This window comes from Fistularia commersonii, chromosome 21, assembly GCF_037954325.1.
Source record: "Fistularia commersonii isolate RoL2024-O1a breed Wild chromosome 21, RoL_Fcom_v1.0, whole genome shotgun sequence".
NCBI classification, from domain to species: domain Eukaryota; kingdom Metazoa; phylum Chordata; class Actinopteri; order Syngnathiformes; family Fistulariidae; genus Fistularia; species Fistularia commersonii.
This window is the reverse complement of record NC_141304.1, coordinates 9089660-9113674: the sequence shown is the minus strand read 5'-3', so window position 1 is coordinate 9113674 and position 24015 is coordinate 9089660. Positions and strand designations below refer to the sequence as shown.

Here is a 24015-nt window from a genome sequence, read left to right as displayed (position 1 = left end):
GCTGGGATAGGCTCCAGAAGGATAAGCGGTTGATCATGAATGAATGAATGGATAATAATAACAATAATAATAATAATAATAATAATAATAATAATAATAATAATGTGTTAAATTGCACGTGTTGGATTCCAAAGTATTGAATAATATGAAATATATCTGATAAATAATACAATAATTTCATTCCAAGTGCAAGCACTAACTGCATAAAATGAAGAAACCAATTTTAAATGTGTTGTGTCTTTATTTATAAGTGCTAATTGATACATACTGTCTGATAAACAAGTAACTCATCATTCAAGAACAGTGTTTTAAGAATCTAATTCTGGTGCTTGTACAGATAACTGATGTCAGCTTTGCTCTTTAGGTTAAACTATGTTTTAATAATCAAGTTCTGGATGTAACCACACATTTTGGGGTAGGAATGTGGTAAGCAAAGTCAAATAAGCATCCTATTCACTGTTAAATAAAGACAAGATACACAGATAACACAGGCCTTTCATTGTGAATGCATATGATTCGACTAAAATGTAGCTCTATTTTTTTTTTTTTTGCTGAAAACGAGACAAAGGCTGTCCATTTAAATCAAAATATAGGGTTTTTTAATAAAAATTTGAGATGTCAAAAATGTACTCACTACATTGAACGCAGCATCAGGCTTGTTACAAATGATTGGTGGTAGTTGTAGTCTTTTTGGAAAAATAATGCCATGACGCTCGCCTTAACTGCAAATATACAAACTACATTTCCCACAGATCCACCACAAGTTCCTGAGAAGGTGAGTGTAACAAACTGCCTTGTGTGTGTAAACTGTCAGACGTAACGTACTGTATAAACACTGAGCTCAGTGAGTTTATAGTCAAAAGCGTGTTACCCTTCGCTGTTCACTGGGACTTCATTCAGGTGAAGCCACATCTTGTTGCCTTTGGGAAATAATGCCGTGTCAGACATCCGCAAAACGTGCCGGCCTCTTACAAACTGTCACACCGGCCGTGAGGTGGGGTGCTTGGTGTGTCAAGACTGTTCCGTCTGCGGAACAGCGCCGCGAAACAGCGAAACGATGCACATTTCAACCGTAACATATCGAACCCAGATAACATCTATTGCAGTTTGTGCTAAGCTAACACCCGAATCGGCGACCTTCTTTCAGGCCGCCTTCTGCTCAAACTCTCTAACCGGTAAAGTATTTAAAGACTCAACGTGGAATTTTGTGCTTTTATTCGGCATGGTTTGAATCGACAAAGCGTCCTTTTATTTTGCAGATATATGTCGTCTTAGTAGTTAGAAAGGACCCTTTTGACCACCAAGTCCGCTGAAGCCGTTGCAATGAGACTCGTCTCTAAGGATACGTGTGTCAAGATCCAGGCAGCGTGCACCAGCTGTGTTTTCATCCACAATGGATCAATTGACTAATTGACGTTATTAAAAACAACATCAGCTTAGTTGCTTAGATATTATGGATTCTACTCACTCGTAATCTTGAGATTTATTTACTGAGATAGCTCAGAAAGTGTAAATTGCTGCAGGGCACATTTACATAACAAACGGACACTTCTGTCACATGAACAAATAGTTGTGAATAAAGTCATTTATTTCATGCATTAAACTGGAGTAGAATGACCTCTGGGAATGCTATTTCTGTGAATAATTTCAATTACTTAACTTGATATAGAGACTGATGAAAGCTTTGTAGCTGTTCAACTCTTAATTCCACAAGTTAGCATCAATACTTGAAATTAATGACTTTTACATTTGCTCTTCACCCGATTAAAAGAACAAAAAAAGGCAACAGAAGTTGCCGCTGAATGGAGGTTATCTTCAGTTGCTGACTGCAATATTAAACTGAAGCAGCCTTTTCAGTTCATAGACTGGTTCATAATTATGTGCACATCCATTTTTTGTCTTAATAATGAATAAGATCAGTGATAAAACAACTCACACAAGCACACCAGTATGATTTACCAGTATTGATCTCTAACCAAGGTGTGTGTGTGTGTGTGTGTGTGTGTGTGTGTTTGTATATATCTATCTATATATATATAGATAGATATATATATATATATATTTGTGTTTACTTTTTGTAGGTGGATTCAGACAAATTGTTAAATGAGCAATTTTAAAGCCTCACAGTCTGAAACAATTTACTTTTGATAGGAGCTTATAGGAGCTTAAATGTCTCTCTCTCGCTCTCAAATATATATATATATGTATGTGTGTGTGTGTGTGTGTGTGTGTGTGTGTGTGTGTGTGTGTGTGTGTGTGTGTGTGCGAGTGACAGAATTGATTCGTATGTTTCTATTTTTCAAAGATGGTTAGACTGATTAAAGTATATTATAGTTCTTCAACATAAGTAGTAAAAAAAACCCAAAACAAACAAAAACACATGGACATGCTAGGTCTAGAAATTAAGAAATTATCAAATAAATCAAGAGGTAACACCAAATTATCCAATGACTCAGAATTCCGCCAGACATTTCCCGAAGCGAGCAACAATTACCCCAAAATTAAGTAAATAGATTCCTCATTTGGCTAATTTTTAATAGTTGCTGATGTAAAAAACACTAATAATGATACAAATCAGCTTAAATTGATTATTTTTATTTAGTCATTCATTTATTCCTATTTTTTCTGCAAATGGGCATGAAGGCACACTTGAAAGAAACATTATTCTCTTTGGCAAACCAGCCATACAGTGAGAACACATGCAAATGACACTATCAGAATTCTGACGGTCACCCCTGATAATTTCTTTTGTTTTTGCTTAATCCAGATGGATTGGACCTTTTCAGATTTTGCAACAAAAGATCCTGTCTTGTGAAGAAAACAGCCCCCTCCGCCATCATCTCCCCGTTGTATTGGTCATGCTGTGCATTGTGATGTCGACTTAGAGTTTCCCTTTTTTTTTTAATCTTCTCCAACACTACTTACATAGTCAGACTACAACCCTGATCATTATCAAAGGGATTAACAAATGTGACACTAATACTAACCGACATAAACAGATGGAAAAATAAAAAGTAAATCAAATTATGATTATGAATGTGTCTTGGTGTGTGTGTTCACTGTATCAGCAAGGTGTTACCCAAAAATTAGATAGGAAAAAATTCCTAAATGACTGACAGTTTTTAGACATTGCCTATTGTTTTTTCAAGACATATCTTAAATATCAGATTGTCAATACTCAAAAATCTTCTTGAAATTAAATATTAAGATCCAAAATATCTATAAATGGGCAGCTTGGTGGAATCGTGTTTGGCGCTTCAGCCTCACAGTGGCAGAATGTCCCTGATTCCTACAGGAGGCCTTACTGTTTTTAAGTTTGCATGTCCTCACTGTACCTGCGTGGGTTTCCTCCAGGTTCTCTGGTTTCCTCCCTCAATTCAAAATCATGCAGTAGGTTTATTTAACATCTTACCCACCCGTGTGTAATTTTTGCCAAAAAGTGCTATTTGAGGTTATTTTGAAAATGTGGAGTGATATGTGTTTGCTTATGAAACAACATTTGTCCCCCCCCCCCGCCTGTATAAATATAGAGCTCTAGGAGGGATCGAAACTAATAAACACTTATTTTTTTTCTTTTGATGTTAGCAATATACAGACCTTTAGGGTTAGTTGGTGTTTCAACAAAACCAATTTATGTGTTAAGATGGCCTCCCTTTGAGTTGAAACCGTACTTAAAGCACTACTTCTATGTGCACAGTCAAGAAAGTAACTTAATACTTCTGCTGTTGCGTGATTGATACAGTGAGCTCTTTTCAAATTTAGGAAGTGCATTAGCTAAAGTAGCTAAAGTGTTATTGGTTTTGCTACTTAGCTACAGTACAATCTGCTTCAAAGCAGTCAGATGTAATAGCTGTAGATGTCAAACATTTTCCGGCTACACTTTAAGAAGCTGGTTAAATGTGTTTATAACATTATAGTAAAGTGGGTGACTTTTTGGAAACTTTACATTCATCATATTTTCCGTGGCGCTCAATGATTGCATACAGGAAATTATAACCACAAAGAGACAGCAGGCTTGGACCCCAATGCATGACAAATAATAGTCATTCATTTATATTTATTTGGAGTTACTGCTTGGCCTACCTTTTACTCTTAACCTCTGTTTACTCTTACTAATTCCTGATTTCATGTTGGTCCAAACTCAGATCCCCAAGCAATTGTTAGAAAGACCACCTGATCTGTTAGACTATTAATTTTCAACTTAATTTAAATACAGCAAAAAAAAAAATAATGAGACAGTTCTCAGCAGACCTGTTAAAGAAGCTTGCCCGTCTCCTCATGGCAGCCATCTGTCTCGCAGGCAGAAATAGACTGGGTTATCAAGGCAAATTCACTCTCACTTCAGAATCCAGCTCTTGTGAACTGTAGGTGAACCTTGTAGCAGACACATCATTCTAACCCTCTCTTGGACAGTCTTGTGATAGCCTGTGACCACTTTAATAGATGTGAATATTAAAGCAATAGCATGGTACTTTTTGCCATGTTTCTATTTCATCTGATAATTGTAATAACAGTTTTTAAAGATAAGACAGTGTTCTTTGCTGACATAACACACAGCACAACAGAACACAACACATCACAACACATATAAAGTTGCAGTGGGCTACAAGCTCAGTGTTTTCTTTCATGTTTTTTTTAGAAATTGCAACTAATGTTAAACCACTTTTGTGGCCACATGACTTAATGCTTACTTCACCAAATGATTGTGTTAAAATAGAGGTGTCCAAACTGTTTTTTAGAGAGGGACAGATTTGTGTCTTTGTGTCCCAAGACAGCCAAGCCATGGACAATCATCAAGTCTTATCTTGGCAACTGGACTTTGTTTTTCCTCCTCTTTTCACCTTTCTTCCAATTTCAACGGATTTTGTAGATAAACTAGTGGTTTTGGATTCATATTTGCTATCATCAATATTGTACTCATGTCCTGCACTCTATATATCCATAGCTTAAATGTTAAAATAATGGCACTAGTTTTAAATTGGCAAATTTGTGACATCACCAATTTCCATTGCAACCAAACATAAAACATTGGTGGATGATGAGGCATATTACATGTCTTTCCCATTGTAATACATACAGAAATGACATAAGCTTACGTCTTACAGGATGTTAGAGGCATCCAATCTTCAGCAGTAATTCTGCTGTTGTTTTTCAATCAAATAATTTATGACAATTATTCTATAAGTTCTAGCAACATCGGTAGAACATGGATATTGCCCTCCCAAAGGAGAACTAGTGTTAATTTGCATCCTGGTGGAGCAAGCCACGTGTATTTACATAAAGCATTAACAGCATTAAATCAATGACACCATATACCTCAGATCCCCTGCCACGCTTCACATCATAACTCCACACGGAGATTTGTGAACAGGGATGCATAATGTAAAAAAGCCGTTATCAATTATGCACCATTTATTCATGCCACAACAATACCTCGCACAACTGATTTGGTTCCGTTCGCCTGATGCATTATTCAACAGCACCACAGCCATTCTCTCTAAGCACTGCATTTTTCCCAGCCCGTTTGACATGCAGACATATTATGTTAGTGTTTTGTTGTGCGTCATTTCTGGACGTAATACACAAACCTCCTCTGTTTGACTTTTGTACAAGCTATTACAGCGTGGCCCACCTCAACCAAAAAAAAGTGACTTAACAGTTTATGCATTGTATCTATAATTTATATGATTTATTTATTCCCTCATTCATAATCTGTACTACTTATCTCGCACTTAAGGTAGCTGGGGTGCTGGAGCTTACTCTGACTGTTGTCATGCAAGAGGTGGGGAACAACCTGACCGGTTGCTATTTGATCGTAGGGCCAAATGTAGAGACAAACAACCATGCACTCACTCGTGTCTGGGCAATTAAAGGTCTCCAATTAACCTACATGCTTTTGGATTCGGGAGGAATTTGGAGGAAACCTATGCAGATACAGGAAGAACATGCAAACTCCACACAAAACGGCCCCCTGTCCCCACTGAACCGGGGACCTTCTAACTATGAGGCAGAAGCCACTGCGCTGTCCACGGTTTCAGTTTATTTGAAATATGCTAATATTTTATAATGGCAAACTTAAAAGAACCTGAAATGGAGCACTATCTCAAATTTAATTTTTGGACCAACTTTGAAAAAAAAAAACCTGGATTGAAACACACTTTAAAGTTATGCAAAAAAATAAAATAACACGAACAGCCTTGGAAATTTTAAAGAGAATAGTATATTCTCTAGGTTCTTGCATATCCCTCAGTCATATTAATCTCATGAAGTTTTCAGCATATCTGTTTAACAATTCATAAGCAAACCAGAACCCAAATCAACAACTGAATGTAAATTTCTGTCTGTTTTTCTGTCTGTTGTTCTCAATTACTTATATATTGGATGTATTGTTATGGCAAGGGGAAATCATTCTAAACATTAACAAAATACACAAACACTCATAATTAAATGTCCAGTCTGGTGATAGTTGAAAAATCCATGGGACATATTGGGACATATTGCAATCAGAGGTTGTCTCAAAAAATTACATCTGTAAATATGTATTTATGACCTACCACATAACTGAATGTGGCAGCAAGGGTACACAAGCCTGGCAGTGTTCTCCTTCAGTTGGTCCCAAACCGTCAGTGCTGGGTACAAGATATTGGTGGAACTTTGGCCAGTGTAGGTTGGAGAAGGAGAAGGAGAAGCTGTTTCTGCAGGTAGAGAGAGAGAGGAAGAAATGGAAGAGTCTAGGATTGGCATTTGGGTCCTCAAATGTTTGGACTATGACAAGAAAAGCTATCGAGATGGCTGGAATGATCCAATTGAGAATGGATGTTCTGTGTTCAGGAGACCAGGTGGAAGGGTAGTCATTCTTGAATATGAGGATTCAAGGACCTTTGTGTTTAAGTTGTTCTATTGTGGTATAGACAGAAAAGGAAATGTGGAAGGAGTTATTCTGGAAGAGGAGTTTATTCATTTTTCTGGAGGTAACAGGGTGTCAGATAGAATGATGATTCTGATGCTTAATTTTAAGGTGTGATGATCAGTGCTGTTCGTGTGTATGCCCCAAAAGTAGAATATGAGTTAGAAGAGAAGGAGAAATTCTGGGGTAAATTAGATGAAGTGATGCAGAATATCCACAGAGATGAGATTAGTAATTGGTGAAAACTTCAGTAAAAATGTTGGTTCAGGTAGCAGAGGCAATGAAGGGGCTATGGCAAGGTGGTATTCGGGATTGGAATGCAAAGAGGCATGCGGTGGTGGACTTTGCATAAATGATTGAGATGGCTGAAGTGAATACTTTCTTACAGAAGAGACATAGATTAGGTACCTTATAAGAGGGGAGATAAGCGCATACAGGTGGACCACATTTTATATTGACAATGTCATCTGAAGGGAATCCGAGACTCCAACATAGTGGTCGGTGAAACTGTAGTTAGAGAGGATAGAATGATGGTGTGAATGTGGTGATGAACAAGATGAAGATAACGAAGGTAGAGCTGAGGAGAAAGTGGTGGAAGCTGAAAAGCAAGTGTTGTGTGGTTTTCAGAGAGGAGTTGAGGCAGGCTCTTGGTGGTTAGGAAGAGCTTCCAGATGACTTGACAACTGCAGGGAGACAGATAGTTGAGTACTTGGAATGTAATCTGTAAGGAAAGTGCAGTGGATGAATAGAATTGATTGTGGAATGAGGAAGTCCTGGAGTTTATGTGGAGAAAGAGGTTTGGTGAGAAGAGGTGGGATACAGTGGGGACTGAAGAGAGAAGACAGGAGTTCAGGGAGATGCAGCGCAAGGTGAAGGTAGAGATTGTGAAGGTCCAATAAAGGTTGTACAATCACCTGTATGCTTGGTGGGACACTGAGGACAGATGAGAGAGACGTTTTTTAGAGGTTGCTGAAACAAGCAGATAGAGATGGGAAGGACATGCAACAGGCCAGTGTGATCAAGGATAGAGGGAAATGTATCAGCAAGTGCCAGAAGTATGATGGGAAGATGCCAATTGAGGAGTTGATGAAAGAGGAAAATGAGGGAGTACAAAGAGTAGAAGAGATGACCATTTTGGATCAGGAAGTAGCAGAGTTGAGTAAAGATGAAGGAAGGAGGGCACTGGAGAGGAAGAAGAATTGGTCCTGACATACCTGTGGATTTATCTGGGAGAGGTAGCAGTAGAGTTTCTGGCTAGATTATTCAATGGGATATTGTAGAGTGAGAGGATACCTGTGGGATGGAGAAGTGTGCTGGTGCCCATTTTTAAGAATGAGGGAGATATGCAGAATTTGTGGCAACTATAGAGAAATAAAGTTGATGCGCCATACAATAGAAACTAGACCGAGAGCAGAGGTGAGTATTTGGGTATAGCAGTGTGGTTTCAGGCTAAGAAAGAGTGCTGCAGATACAGAATTTACTTTTAGAATGTTGATAGAGATGTTCAGAGAGAGCTGCATTGTGTATTTGAAGATCTAGAAAAAAAATATGTGACAGGCTGCCGGAAGTAGAGAAGTATGTTAAGAGTGGTGCTGGACAAAGAGGAGTGTTAGAGGAGTTCAAGGCAGCTCTGAGCCCCCTCTTGTTTGTAATGGCTGACAGGTGAGTTTGAATAGGACTCCCAATGGACTTTGATATTTGCAGATAGCATTATCTGTAGTGAGAGCAGGAAAAAGTTGGAGGACAATCTAGAAAGGTGGAGTTGTGCCTTGGACGGGAGAAGAATGAAGGTTAGTTCCAGCAAGTCAGAAGAGGTATATGTCAATAAGAAGAACCCAAGTAGAACAGTGAGGTTAAAGGGAGTAGGAATGAAGGTGGTGGTGGATTTTGAGTCGCTACAGTCAACAGTCCAGCTGGGTGTAGCAGAAATGAAGATATTTAGGTTCTCTTCTGAAATGATGAGGATGAATAGGATCAGGAATCAGTCCATGAGAGGGACATGCTAGATGGAGATAATGTCAGACTGAGATGGTTTGGCCATGTACAGTGGGGAGATCATTAATATACTGGTTGAAGGATACTGAGGTTGGAGATACCAGGCAGGAGGCTTAGAGGAAAACCAAAGAGGACATTAATGGATGCTGGTGTGAAAGTGTACATTAGGTAAATTGGTGTGAGGATGCAGAGAATAGGATTAGATGGGATTAGATGATTTTCTGTGGCGTCCAATAAAGGGAACAGTTGGAAGGGAAAGATGATTTTCCCCTATTAACAAATGTTTTAATCAGGTTAAGTAATTATGATCACAAATCACAGATGTTGTCGTTCTCAGATGACGACAAATTCTTAAAAAACAAAAAAAAAAAAAACTGGAAACTACTCTGAGAGTAGCAATACTGTTGCTTATGATTTGTGAATACCATGCAAACAGTATAAAGTTGGAATGAAAGAAAACGGAAAACAATACATCCAACATTGTAGCAGGGCTAATTGATTTATTGATGTAGATGTGTTTATGTTAATATTTACAAGATATTCTAAATGTCCCAGGGACAAATCTATTAAAACACAGGTTCATCTAGATTTGCTTTTTGTATGAAAATAAATTGAACAAATAAAATGTTGAATGAATGTTGTCATTTTAGGGTTTGTTTGAAAATGATTTAAAGGTCAGTCAACCATCACAAAATGAATCTAAGTAGGTTTGTTGTAGTCTGAAGGCATGGAAATACGTGGCTGTGTACGCTTGTGTGGAAATGCATTCGTCCATGCAAACATATTGCCAGAGGTCAGATGAGCTGCCAAATGATTCTCAGTGTGAGGTCGTAAGGTCAACGTCAAGGTGTGGAGAAGAGGGGCTTGGTCGGACCTCCAGCTGCATATTAATGCTCTCACTTTGCCTTTGGTGCTTCTCCCATTTTCATCAGAAATCATGTCCATTCTCTGTTTTCCTCCTGCAGGGGACTGAAGCACAGCCTGACAATCATCACACAAGCTGCAGCACTGAAACAGCAGACTTTAGAGGTAAAGAATCATGCTTCTCATCCAGAAGGCAAAATTGATACGTTGCAAACTGCAGATAACATACAATGTACAATATTTGAATATTATTCTTGACCGTTCCCTAGATATCCATTATTTTTGGGCTATATAACAATATTATCTGATACCCGAATTCTCCATTTTGATACTGAAACTCACACAGGAGAGCAACTCTTATTTGTTCACAGAAGAAAATCAGTCCTCTTTTCTAACCTATTTAAAGGAACAGTATAATAAAAACACCATTATTCTTGGGAAGGGGTAACCTTTTTTCTCCATGAACTAAAAAGTTACATACTTCTGGTTTCCACTGAACTGAAGGGATTCCATCCCAAAGCTTGTTGTGATTTGTACATTTGCTCCATCTGAAGGGGCTTCATTACATTGTGACTTGATTTGAAAATAATGAGTGGTTAAATGAAAGTAGTAGGGAACTAATTCGGGGACTAGCCCAAAATTAAGTAAGTAATCTCTGTTCGATCCCAACAGCAATCGCTGCTACTAATTAGACCAACACTTTGAGTATGTACATTCCTCTAAACGTTCTCCCAGAATACCCTACATTGTCCACTCAATGTGTTTCTGAAGTTATTTGAACCATGAAACAAACTACACCTTTCAGGAATCTGACTTAATGTCACTTGCTGCCTCTGATTGAAGGTCTTTTTTTCACACTGTCACTGCACTCTTTGAATCGCAAATTAGTGTAATAGCTTCAGTACTTTTTGATATAACTGAATAAATAATTGAGTTGGTGTAATTTTAAACACACAGTGCTGGAAAATTATGTGCTGTATATTTAACAGCCCTAATCCCCATTTATTTTGACGTAAATATATCTTTGAGGTATGGGAGTAGGTTAACCAACTGGAAAGTTTACTTTTGTCATGTAGCATCATTTCGGTGTATCAGAGGGTTTATCAGTTATAGCTTAGACAACATGAATGTTTGAAAAAAGGGCTTTAAAAATGATTTGCCATCATTGCAATGTGCACCTAGTTTGATATCAAAACAATGCACCAGCCCATGCAGGATTTTGTTTTGAGTTTAAGTGTTCAATCTTAGTAATATATAGATGCAAATCACTTGTACATACAAGCCCCTGTGAAATGTTGCGTGGAGTAAAATGACTCATTCATCTGTATTTGGGAACTAGTGCTTCAGAGTAAAACCCCACCAATCCAATAAGGGACAAATTCTGCCTCCATTCTTTTTGAATGAAAGGAGAGTAATTTTGCCACCCAGAGCGCAGCATTTTCCAAAGATGGAAGGGATGTGGTATCGAATCAGATTTGAAATAGCTGGTCTGGAAAGATTTAGCGATCACTAATGAATTGAAAATTTCAGATAAAAAAACTTCTATAAAGAACTTTTGTATGCTAACACTCATTTCTACATTTAAATATGGAAGCCCTCTGAGTTTGACCAAATTGGATCAATCAAAAAGAAGTAGATAACCCTTATAAAATAAACACAGACCAATTGAAACACAAATAATAAAACAGCAAATCACAACTGAACACAACCAAGGAAAATAGTCAAATAAAACCATGCATCATTATCCAAAATAATGTTAGTAAACAAGAGAGATTGTAAAAATATCACAGTGATGTTTTTTTTTTTTTTTTTTTTTTAATTTGCCATTTAATGCTTAGATTAATGTTTTTTATTGTTTTATGCAATGTGTGTTGTGTTGCTATTGCTTTTTTGACTATTTACCATCCTTAATTTCGATTTTTTTTTTTTTTTGGTTTGAATTTCATTTTCAATTTTCTAATAAAGGCAGTATTGTAGAACTCAAATAGGTATAGGATATATGTGGGATAAAAAATTCCCAAATCCAGTTTTTACTTCAGGACAAATCACAACTGTGGTCATTTTGACTACCACCATGAAGGAAGAATTACTTTTAAATTTTATACATTTTGTAACTGAAATCTATCACCCTAATTATTATTATACATAGTTGCATGGATAAAAGCACAGGTAAGGGCTACCTACATGCTGTTTCCGCCTGACGTACCTCAGACGGTGCCAATTGGAGTAGCTGTAGAGTCATCAGCTGGGAGCCACCCATCGTTGATGTTTCGCACCATTGTGCCCGCAACATCTCACGGTGGTGGAGCCGTACTACTGTCATGCCACTGTCTCAGGTTGCTAGGGCTGGGGAGGGTGTCATATGTGGCCCAAATGAGGAAACAGCCTTGTTTGAGGCATCTTCCACATGTTGGACCACTTGATGGTCCTCTGGACCACTCCTTCCCAGGTTGTCTAATATCCTTGTTGCCATTTGCTGAGTGCTTCAATCTTGTATTGGTCCTCCTCACTCTCGACCACCTCTTCGATCACCAGCTCTTTCCTCTCCTTTCTTGTGCCTTATGACCAAAACTTGGTACTGTTCCCCACCCTAAGCCAGCTCTCCCTGATTGCGTCCTGCCCACAACTTCTTTGTGCATCAGCCTGCTGATGGCCAGGTCGGAAGCCTCTCCAGCCTTCCATTTGTGTCCAGTTGAGTCTCTCAGCTCTAGCATGAGCCTCACCTTTTCCTGACTGTAGCCCAGGTTGATGGACTTCAGTGGCAGCTGGAGTAAGCTTTTCCCAAACAGGCCTATGTCGGACAGGCTTCGAGGTAAACCAAGCCATTTGCAGATGAAACTGTTGGCTTTAGCATTCATCAACATTACTGTGGATGAGGTGAGCTCACACAGCTTCAGGGGCCATATCAGGCACTGATAGAGGGTGAATTGGTCGCACAAGATCTTAAGCTTCCCTGGCAGGAGGCGATTGTCAATCTTCTCCTAGCCGCAAGTAAGCTGCTTCATGATGATGGCAGGCATATGAGTGTCAGACAGATTTGCCGTATACACCGTTCCGAGGCTTCGGAGAGGCTGTTCAACCGACAATGGTCTATCTACATTACCATGTAATGAGATAAGCAAGCCATGTCCTTTCAACTCAAATATGACCTATTGCTGGTAGACAGTTGCTTAGCTCAATGTTAGTTCTTTATTTTTGAGGTGAAAAAATTGTTGTCAGACTCCTTCTTGAACAGTTGTGCCTGTCAGCTGTTTCCTCATTTTAATATTGTGAAATGCTCCACCTCTATAACTGTCTAGTAGAACTTAATGTCAAACTTGTAGACAGATGGAAAGGTACTTTTTGTGCTTCCAGTCATGCCCATCTATACAGGCTTACTGTCTGCAGTGAGAGCATAAAAATCAATAGGGATGAATCAAAGTCACTCATGACCTTTTGGATCATTCGAATGCAATAAAAAAAGGTGCAATGCAATAGAAAAGATCTTTTGGAGAATATATTGAAATGCTTATTTTTGATGCCCTTCAGCTGAGTCTATCCTGTTAGTGATGCTATGGCGGTCGTGGCTTGCGTCAAGGAAAGAGCTTAGCGTCAATGTCAGCGCTTGTTGAATGCGCCAGAAAAAAAAAAAAACAAAAATCATCTGCAGAGCCCAGCAATGTAGAGTCAATTATTGCAGCACAGTTGCTGGTGACATTAATCCATCGCTCTGAGTCTCATTGACTGGTTACCTGGTCTGGAGGTTGTTTCATTCCAGTTTTTAATATTCTGTTATTTCATGTGATCACACCAGTGATCAAATTAATTACACAAGGGTAATGTTGTTTTTTGCAGTCTTGCATTCATTCAGAAAAGTCACATTATTTTTAAAGTGTCCTGAAAAAAAACAAACATCAAAATGTGCAAATCATTCGAAAGTATTCAAAATTATCCCATGTGTTTTCTTTTGTATTTGCCAGTGTATTTTCATACATCATTGCATCATTGAAAATGTTTTTATTCCACAAAGATTTTCCCCACTGTCTGCAAGTCAATAAAAATGATTATACCCATCAGTGTAACATAAGAAGTATAGCATAAGAAATTTCCTCACTGTGTTGCTGCGTTTCCCCTCTAGCTTTTTATAATGTCTTATAACTTTAGTACATAGACCTTGATATTATTGTACTTGCAGCAATAGCTTTACTCAACACCTTCAAATTTGGATCTTGCTTAGTGTTTCCTGCTTTTTAAACCAATTTTGTATATTCTTCATTTTTCTCTCCTCGTTTGACCTCATACGGCACTGTTTTTTTTTCATCTGTCAGCTCTGAGGTTACACTTAATCATGTTGAAAACTCAAGAAACCTCTAACCTTGCAACAAGATCATTGTCCATTCATCACATCCATTTTCTGTCTATTATCTGAGGTTGGTTCATGGGGGCTGCAGCTGAAGCGAGACAGACTTTCAACTACTGGCCCCATTGCTCAGCTCTTCTATTCAGGGGTCCATCCATCTGTCTGTTTTCATAAATTTCTGACGCCTTGATAGACTTTCAATGAACCCCTTGGAATATATCCATCCATTGTTTACCACTTATCCGTTGTGGGGGCAGCAGCTGAAGCAGAGAGGCCCAGACCTTTCCTAGGCCACCTGGAGTGTCTCTTCCGGGGTTATCCCGAGGTGCTCCCAAGCCAGCCTCGAGACAAATCCCTCCTGTTGGGGAGCACAACCCATAGCTTGTGACCATACGTTATGGTAGGATTGTTAATAGACCTGTAAATTGAGTGCTTTGCCTTTAAGCTCAGCTCTTTCCTCGCCAGGACAGACTGGTGCAGAGTCTCCTGTTCTATCCTTCCCTCATTTGTGAACAAGACCCTGAAATTCTGAACTTCTCTATTTGGGGCAGGATCTCCTCCCTGACCGGTAGTGGGCACTCCACCTGTTTCTTTCTGAGAACCGTGGTCTCGGATTTGGTGTCATGATTTTGGAGAGTGTGCCTGACCCAAACGCAAGGACACTCAGGAGGTAAGGTATCTTAAGGGGTTTATTTGACAAGGGAGAGGAATGGAGGCCTGTGGTAGTTCCGGGTTGTCCTGGGGTCGCATCACAGGGGTCTCAGGAACTAGGAACTTGCGCGGAGAGGCGTTGACTTCTGGGTCTAGGAACTTGGGATGAGAGGCATTGAATACAGGGACAAGGCACCTCAGAACAATATACCAGCCTGTGACCTGGGACACATGGAAGGTCGGGTGAACGCAAAGCCTCAGAGGCTCCATTCAAAAGGGTTGGTGGATGTGACGTATCTGAGGGTGGCCTCAAGTTCCTGATTCATCAGCTCTGTCTGAGCGTTGTACTGGGGATGAAAACTCCTTAAGAACTCTGGCTGCGCCTAGAAATTGTGTCCATATAAGTTATGAGCAGAATTGGTGACAAAGGATAGCCCTGGTGGAGTTCAACCCTCACCAGAAATGAGTCTGACTTACAATAGGCAATGTGGACCATGCTCTGGCACTGATCATACAAGGACTGAACAGCCCGTATTACAGGTTATTTGCAGCTCAACCCAGAACACCCCCCACAGGATTCCCCATGGGGCACAGTTGAATACTTTCTCCAGGTCCACAGACTGGTTGGGCAAACTCCCATGCAGTTGAAAGTCGTTCTCCATTGCCTCTCCAAACTCCTCCCATGCCTGAGTTTTTGCCTCGGCAAACCACCACAGCTGCATGCTGCTTGGTACCTGTCAGCTCCCTCTGGAGCTTCACAGGCCAGAAAGGCTCAGTAGGACTCCTCCTTCAGCTTGACAGCAACCCTCATCGCTGGAGTCTAACAGTGGGTTCAGGGGTTACCGCTTTGACAGGCACCGACTAGCTTACGGCCACAGCTCCCGTCTGCCGCGCATCAATAGAGGCATGGAACATGGCCAACTTGGACTCAATGTCCCCCACCTCCCCTGGTACATGGTTGAAGGTCTGCCAGAGATGGGGGTACAAATCTTTCTGACAGGGCTCTCTGTCAGACATTCCCAACGGACGCTCACCATACGTTTAGGTCTGCCAAGTCTGACCACCGTCCTCCCCCACCATCAGAGCCAGCTCACCATCAGGTGGTGATCAGTTTACAGCTCCTCCCCTCCCCTCGCCTGAGTGTCGAGATTCTAGACAGTCGGGCATTTGGCCGCAAGTCTGAGTTCAAGTCCAAGTCGATTATTGAACTGCCGCCTAAGGTGTGCTGGTGCCAGGTGCACATGTGCACACCTTTATATCTGAAGATGGTGTTTGTTATGGACAGTCCATGTAGGAGTCCAGTAATGGAACACCGCTTGGATTCAGATCAGGGGGACCTTTCCTGCCAATCATGCCTTTCCAGGTCTTGTTGTCACTGCCCACATGAGCGTTGAAGTCCCCCAGTAAGAAGAAGTGTGCATAGGCACACACGACAGTCAGAACCCATCTCCCCAGCCCAAAGGTTGGGGAGATGGGTTAGAGAGCCCTAGCCATTTGTTGAGGTGAGTGCTTAGCTTCCCACACAAGCTAAGATCCCCTCCCCACCAGAGAGGTGACATTCTATGCTCTTAGAGACAGCTACTTCAGCCGCGGATCAGACCGCCTAGGTCCCCCGCTCTGGCCACCACCATCACATCGCACCTGACCCCCTTGGCCCCTCCTAGTGGTGCTGAGCCCAAGGGAAGGGAGACTTATGGTGCCCTTTTGGGGTGAGCCTGTCTGGGCCCGATGGGGGCATACCTGGCCACCAGGCACCATCTAGCCCTGTTTTCTTGGCCTGGCTCCGGGGAGGGTCCCTGGTGACCCACAGAAGAGCAAAAAAAAAAAAAAAAACAGATCCATTTGTCTTTTCCATCATTTGAGGGTGTCCTTTCGCCATGCTTTGTCTGGTCCCTCCCCCAGGACCTGCTTGACTTGCGTAACCCTACCGGGGGCGTAAAGCCTCCGACAACTTAGCTCCTGGGGATCACTGGAACATGCAAACCACTCTACCATGATAAGGTGGGGGATTTATTCTAATTCAAGTATAGATATGCATATCCGCTTGCAGATAATCTATAGATTTTATTGAGCAACACAAATTCGGCCAGATGAAATTGAAACGGAGAGGCTTAATTTGTTAAAAGGCCAACCAAAAGAAATGTAAATCAACAGTCTTAAAAAATAAATAACATAATAAAATAGACAAATAAATAAATAAACCAAAGATTCAGCAGATCTGAATGAACAGGAGGCTCTTTTGCAGCAACTGTAAAAATTCTTTTTTTTTTTAAGCACATGTTCAAAGAGCCAAAAAATTGTTGCTTTGTTGAATTATGGGGTTGGTAAATAGTTTGGGAGATCAATCAAAAAAAATAACCTGAACTCTGAATACGTTACCCACCATAGACAACAATCCCAATGCAAGTATTTATTTTTTGCAATTTTAGTCCTGCAATTCAGGGATGCAGCGTTTTCTATAGATTAGGACTACAAAACTACATCATAAGTCATTCCATTCTCAGAACTTGGAATTAATTTATTATCTACTAGCTGACTAATTTCCTGTCTTTTTCCACTGTGTCATCTGACTGCCATTATTCAGCCAGCAATAGTGTCCTAGCACAGCATATTATGATGATCTAGGAGATTAAAGGGAACATAATGACAAAAATAAACGCTGAACATGATGTCTTGTTGTATTTGAAGATAGAAGACATATACTTCAATGACACTCCTCTCTGGAAATGTCATGCCTCATCAATGATGTAGCCTGATGGCTTAAGACCAAGACACTTGGATGTTAGCGAGGTAGTTTTATTCTAATCACCTAAAGTTGCAATGCTGTCCCTTAATGATACGTGCATCTAGTTGGTAGATCTCAGTGCTGCAGGTAAAAATACCCAGTCAGCCAGCATGATGTGCTTGACCATTCATGACCTGTTTTTCCATAACAACAGTCCCCAGATGAACTGTAATCTATCTTGGAACTCAATGCGGAGGTTTTATCCATTAGGAAAAAACAAAACAGAAGCTGGTGGTTCTGGATATGGCCCTTATAAAATTGCTGCAATGACACCACTGCAGTAAAAAAAAAAAACAAAAAAAAAACTGATTTTTAATTATTTGTATTTAACATGCAGTCACACTAGTCATTGTGTCTGGAAAAAAAAAACAAACAAAAAAAAAACAGCACTAAGCTATTTTGTCTGAAAGGTACAGTATATGGACCTTTATGAAATTGATACTATAACACCACATCTGCAGATGAGACAATAAGCAATAAGGATGTGAAAAAAAATCTGATTTTAACTTATTAAATTATTTGTATTTAACATGCAGTCATACCAGCCATTTTATCTGAAAAAAAACAACCAAATATTCTTTACTATAATTTATGGTTGTAAAAATACCTATTGGAGAAAAGTATACCAATCTTAGGAAAATGTATGTTGTAAAGGGGGGAGTGGGAAAGCAGCATCTAGGGATCCTACTGGATTCACAACACCTGTATTTTTTTGACAGCAGCCTCAGGCTTAAACAGACACTGGGCACGCTCTTAAAGAAGATATATATATAAATATATATATATATATATATACACACACACACAAACACACACTATTACTGTATCCTTAGAGAGCCTATGCCTCTGTTTCATTGGAAAACTAAGTAGACACTTTCTCCTCTGTATGTCATGCTGCCGTCAAATAAACTGTGTATCACTCTCTCTCAAAACTGAGGTTCAGCACAGAGAAAAAAAAAAAAAATCTTGAAAGTAGGTTGAAGGTAGTGTCAAGCTGTTGTCATATGCCATATTATATGCTTATAATCTCTATAATGGTAATGGTGTATTCATTATCTTGAGTGTTTTCTTTTTTTTTTAATGAGACATGTCTGTTTTATGTCTAGTTTCTTGACAAAAGTTTAATATTGCTGAATACAATTACAAAGTAAGAAGTGGTTTGTAATTTCCTCAACACTTGGAGATGCTTTTCCCTTATCATTGCCTTTATTTCAAGGTGCTTTTTGGGTATATTGTTTTTCTTTGTAGCATATTTCTTGTAGCATATTTTTCAAGGATCCCCGTCAACACACTTAACCTTTTTTTTTCTTATCTTACAATTTGTTTATGAAGGATAGCGGATTATACACATGATCAGATATTTATCCAGTAACGTAATGATTTATAACCGAGGAGGTTGTGGATGTTTTATGACACCTGTTCTTCAACAGTACAGTCGAGAACGATCCACAGTGTAATCAAGGAAAATGGCAGAAACATACTTTGCAGGTAGCATCTCGCTGTTATACTTACAGTATATCTGGCACTGCATAATCAGCAGGTAGAGGGTTTGGCAGGTGAAGATTCGACCTATGTGGCAAAGAGTATGGACATATCTCAAAAGATACTGTGCACTTAAAACGTTCAGTCACTGAAAACTTAAAATTACGTTTCATTATGTACCATTTTGAAGCTGATCTAGGCAATATTTCATGCTCAGAACCTTTGAAAAAGTAGGATGTGAAACCCCTATTATAACTGTATCAAATACCCTATTACATCTTGATGATTTGAAATTACATCAGCATGATAAGACCTGCGGAAAGTGACAGAAATTGCCTTTGGGGGAAAGAAAAAAAATGTCCTCCATTGCAGACCATACAGGACATGAAAAAGTCAAATATTCACTTTAACTAAATATATCTCGATGTAGATGCACACCAATTATAAAGGTTTTGCTAAGATGAATTTTTATTGGTACAGTTTCCAGTCCAACTAATACTGCTTTTGCTGCATTGCCTAGGGTTTCTGTAACACTGTGCATTTTGAAATCCTGGAGTAGGAGGTGTTGCTTATTGAATGTACATTGAATGACTTATGTGGATAGATAAAGATAGAAGAATTTGCTGATTATACTCAGGCTTTGCTTCACAGCCCTAATTAATTGCATAAATTAGGGTAAAGTCTTTTTCAACAGATTACCTAATTTTGTTGATTCCTTGAAGCAGACAAAAACAGTTTGACATTTGTCTTGGTGTTAAAAAAACATCATCTTTTACTTTTATGGTGAACTGTATTCTATGGCATTAAATCTATGAATTGTTGTGTTTGTGCTTTATCTCTTCCAGCTAGTGGATCTTGGCATGCTGTAGTGAACAAAGACATTTGATATTCGCTGCAGTAAATGCCACTTTTCTTCATGTAACATCAAGAGTCTATAACCACTGGCCATGAATGCAATGGAGCATGTCGAATTGCATTTGTTAGACTGTACTCATTACTTTGACTTTGTAACATGTTTTTAAAAATGGTTGGGCGGGTTGGAGGAAGGTTAGTAATTTCTTCCCTTGGATGCATACAAGCAGATCTATTATTTGAACTGGAGTTCTAAATATGTCATTTTGACTTCAGGGATAGCAGTGATATATTTGCCTCTCATGCTTGTTTCTAAAGGCAAAAGACAATTAATAATAATTCTAATGACAATAATGAATCAATTGTTGCACAAGACACAGAAGAATCTAAGGATCCATTCACCAATGTAATGTACAAGGCTTCGTGCATTAAGGGTTTTATATCCCAGTGCCCATAATCTCACTAAAATAGAAACATGCAAGGTGACATATTGATTAATGTCTTCTTGCTCCTGGGTATTTTTTTCTATTATAGAGAATTAAGGGCAATTGGAACCCATAAAGAACTTCCATTTTTTTACCAAAGAACATTTTATTCATTCACATTATTGTTATTGAAAGAATAGTTTATTTAAAAATATCATTCTAGAAATGCTTTGCAAAACAATGGGAGAACAATTCATCAGGTCAAGACTCAGCAGTTAACCAATATTACAATGTTGTAAATAGATCACCAATGTATACATTTTGCAAGAGGAGAGAAGAGAGTTGACCATCTACAATTAGAAAAATTGTCTCCTAACAATGACATGATTTCACATTCAGCCTCAGTGACTCAGATGGCTCATACAGCTGTCACTGGAGTCGAGAAAACTAAAGCCCTTGTCACACATGTATTGCAAACGTGAAATTATCTAGTCTTTACCCAGATGGGCTGTATTTGCTAAAGCTAATGTCTGAATCTGTTGGATTCAGCATTAAATTAAACAACTGGCTTCATAATACAAAGCCCTTGTTATCTGTGATCAAGCCCATATGTGACTCAGCAGTGTTTACTCTTGATGACATTCTGCTTGTGGAAAACAAAAACAAAGGCAAAAATAAACAAACCAAAAAAAAAAAACAAACTCAAGAATATTCTTTTTTTGACAACACCACCAGTAAAAATAGATAAAATATGACTAGATTCAGTCAGGTTCAGTATCTTTGGACCAAATTATCTTTCAGTTTTTGAACATACAACACATTTATTTTGCCCAAAGTTAATTATCTCACTGCTGCCTGTGTACATAGACCCATCCGTTGATGGATAGTTTGCTTTGTGTTGATATGTGTGTCCAGTGTTTTTAAATCACATGGTAATAGATGGTGTCTACCATCAGATTACATTCAAATTGCTATATGAATTTACTGCATTCTGAAAACCAATTCTTCCACTGAATATTGTTTAATGCATCTTTCAACTGTGGCTCCATCATCCACTTATGATATTGTCTGGACCAATGCACTGATAAAGAACAGAACGATAGATTTTTTTTTTTTTTTTTCAAGAGCTACACACAGCTTAAGTATTATTTTAAGTTTCCAAGCCATACTTTTACACCTGGATGACTTTAACTAGAAATACTAGTATTAAAGGCAGTATATATGACAACAGAAAAACTGACAACACCAGCAACCACCTTTTGTTAATTCTACACTCAATTCAAGATGTTTCAGCCTGATGGAGACAATTTTATCTTTGCTCTATTTCATTCATATTCTGTGAGACAAGTCTAGAGTATTTTTTACAACCTGTTGTTGCTGGATAAAATTAGTTTTATTCCTGTGAATGTGGCTACTGTATACACAATTGCATTTTTTTGCTTGTTGGGTTGGTGTGTATTTGACCATAAATTCAAATTTTTATTAATTTCAATGTAATAGTTGATTTTCTAACCCATATAATGAACTGATGGTATAAGTTTTCAGAGCCCAAAACACCACCAGATATTGAAAAGTAGATTCAATTTTTTTTTTTTTTCTTTTTCTTTAAAACTTTTTTTTTTTTGTATGACCAAGACACCTGTTGCTTCATTGGTTTTATGTTGAGGATAATGTAATTGAATTACCAACACAAGAACAGATCTGGCTGTGTTACATGATTAAAAGGGAGCAGTACACAAAGGAAAGTAATTTCTCCCTCCCCCGACACTAAATCTGTAGTCCTCCTAAAAGCATCACTGCTTCAATTTTAGAAAAAAGGATAATGTATGACTACTATTTTTTTTATTGACCTGGTAGCTCCCGATAGACTTTACTATGGTACAGAGGTTGCTGAACTATATTTGAAGCAATTACATGGATCACGATCATACAATTCTTGGTTTGTCATTGCAGTTTGTTCACTGTCAGACTGGGAAATTTCCCGCTCTGACAGCCCATCACTCATTAGAGAGCAAGCAGTGATCAAGGTCAATTTACATCTAGAGCCATGCTGTTTTGGATGGAGTTTATCTGGAACTGGTCCAAAAGCTGTGCGGCTCCATCATCCTGCATCTGTCAAACATATCAGAACTTTGCAGATACTTGAAACAAGATGTGAAATCAGGGCAAGTCTTTGAATAGATGTTAGCTCCACAGTGATAGCAACAATAAATAAGATACTACTTTGCTATATGATAGAAAGTAATATTAAAAATGATTCCTTTGTTGTGATGGTTGGAAACAACTGTGTGGTTTTATATGTTGTTTATCTGGATTCAAAATATCCATTTGTAGGTCTTTTTTGTGTGATATGCAGAAATCAATGTTAATTTATTTTCAATTTGTATTAATTTTTTTACATATAATGATAATGGTGATAATGTTAATCATAACACATTCTTATTGTTGTGATTTTTAATAATATTGGCATTAATTAGGGGGTGATAATTCAGTGATGACATTTTTTCTCCATGATTCTTTTAAAACCTTTTTTTATTTTTTTTTTATATGAGGACAGCAGCATAAAATGATCCACTTTATTTTTTACCCCTTCACCTCCTTTGGAAGTATTTTCACAAACAAGTTGCTTAATCCCTTATAACCAATGGTGTTCAGCCATTAGATTTGAATAAATTATTATAAAGGTTTCCAAATACCGTATATTAATTTAGTTTTTGTCAGTTTGTAACAGTAGCTTTGTCTATTCACAATTGAGATACCTGAATTCAATAGAAAACAAAGACTCAGACAGTCAGACACAAAAAACAAATACACAAAGACAAACTAGCAAAGTCAAGCATAGGTACTGTTGTGATTCTGTCAAAAAATCCTCTTTTGTCCTTCAAAATGCCCGGAATTATCATAAAACAGGTTTTCATAAATTGCAGTTTCTCCAGGACCTGTGGACCATTTTTGAGGACAATCTTCCCTTAATCGTTCTAGTCGTACAAAACTGCAGCATTTTTTTTCTTTAATGCATATTGGTTGTCCACGCTATCAACTTGTTTTCCTGCCAGGTTCAGGCCATTTGTAAAACCCTGCAGATCGCGACTGTGTGCTGTGTGTTGAGCTACAAAGTCACAGTTTACATGGTTTGGATCAAAGGGTAAATAGATGCATGTGTTTCTGGCAAAAACACTGAAAATGCATTCTGATGGTTTTTTGCCAAGAGTCCTCATGAAGAGCACTTTATGCTGCTGTAACGCAGCTATTGAGCAGCAACTTGAAGCTCTCCTAATTTATTTTCCTCAAGCTGAAGAAAAAATAATCAAAGCACTGTCATTGTGATATCACTTCCGCTCTGTCAAATAAATAATGAAAAACTTTCGCTGTAGTTATCACATGTATATAGATGCCAAGCATCCACTGTCACTCATATACTCTCAGGATGTGAAGGCTGCATAGAATGTGCTATTAATTCCAAATGATGCAATGTCTTGTAAGTTGAAGATGATATTTGAATACTTATGTGACTAGGATGTGTCAGGTTATGTGCACTGAGGATGATTTTATTCAAGCTTTGACCCTCTCAGGAGGGAAGGTAAAACAACATGGTAGTTGTGGCGTTTCGGTGATTAAATTTATTGCGAATATGTGGAGGAGTTTGACTCTTGAATTTCGAAACACCAACAAACAACTCAAACTTGAACATCCGGGAGCGCCCATATATACCCAG

At 38.6% G+C, this 24015-nt stretch overlaps 1 protein-coding gene across 3 annotated transcripts in view; it reads left to right on the top strand.

The window, feature by feature from the left end:
- Positions 1-704: 704 nt before the first annotated feature.
- fhit (fragile histidine triad diadenosine triphosphatase) overlaps positions 705-24015 on the top strand; it is a 304257-nt gene continuing 280946 nt past the window's right edge. For 2 of the 3 annotated variants that reach the window (XM_086168129.1, XM_086168127.1), the window contains exons 1-2: positions 705-775; positions 9868-9931. The gene's annotated coding sequence lies outside the window, so the exon portion shown is untranslated. Of the gene's footprint in view, positions 776-821; positions 901-9867; positions 9932-24015 lie in introns of those variants that run through there. The other variant, XM_086168128.1, reaches the window with a different exon arrangement.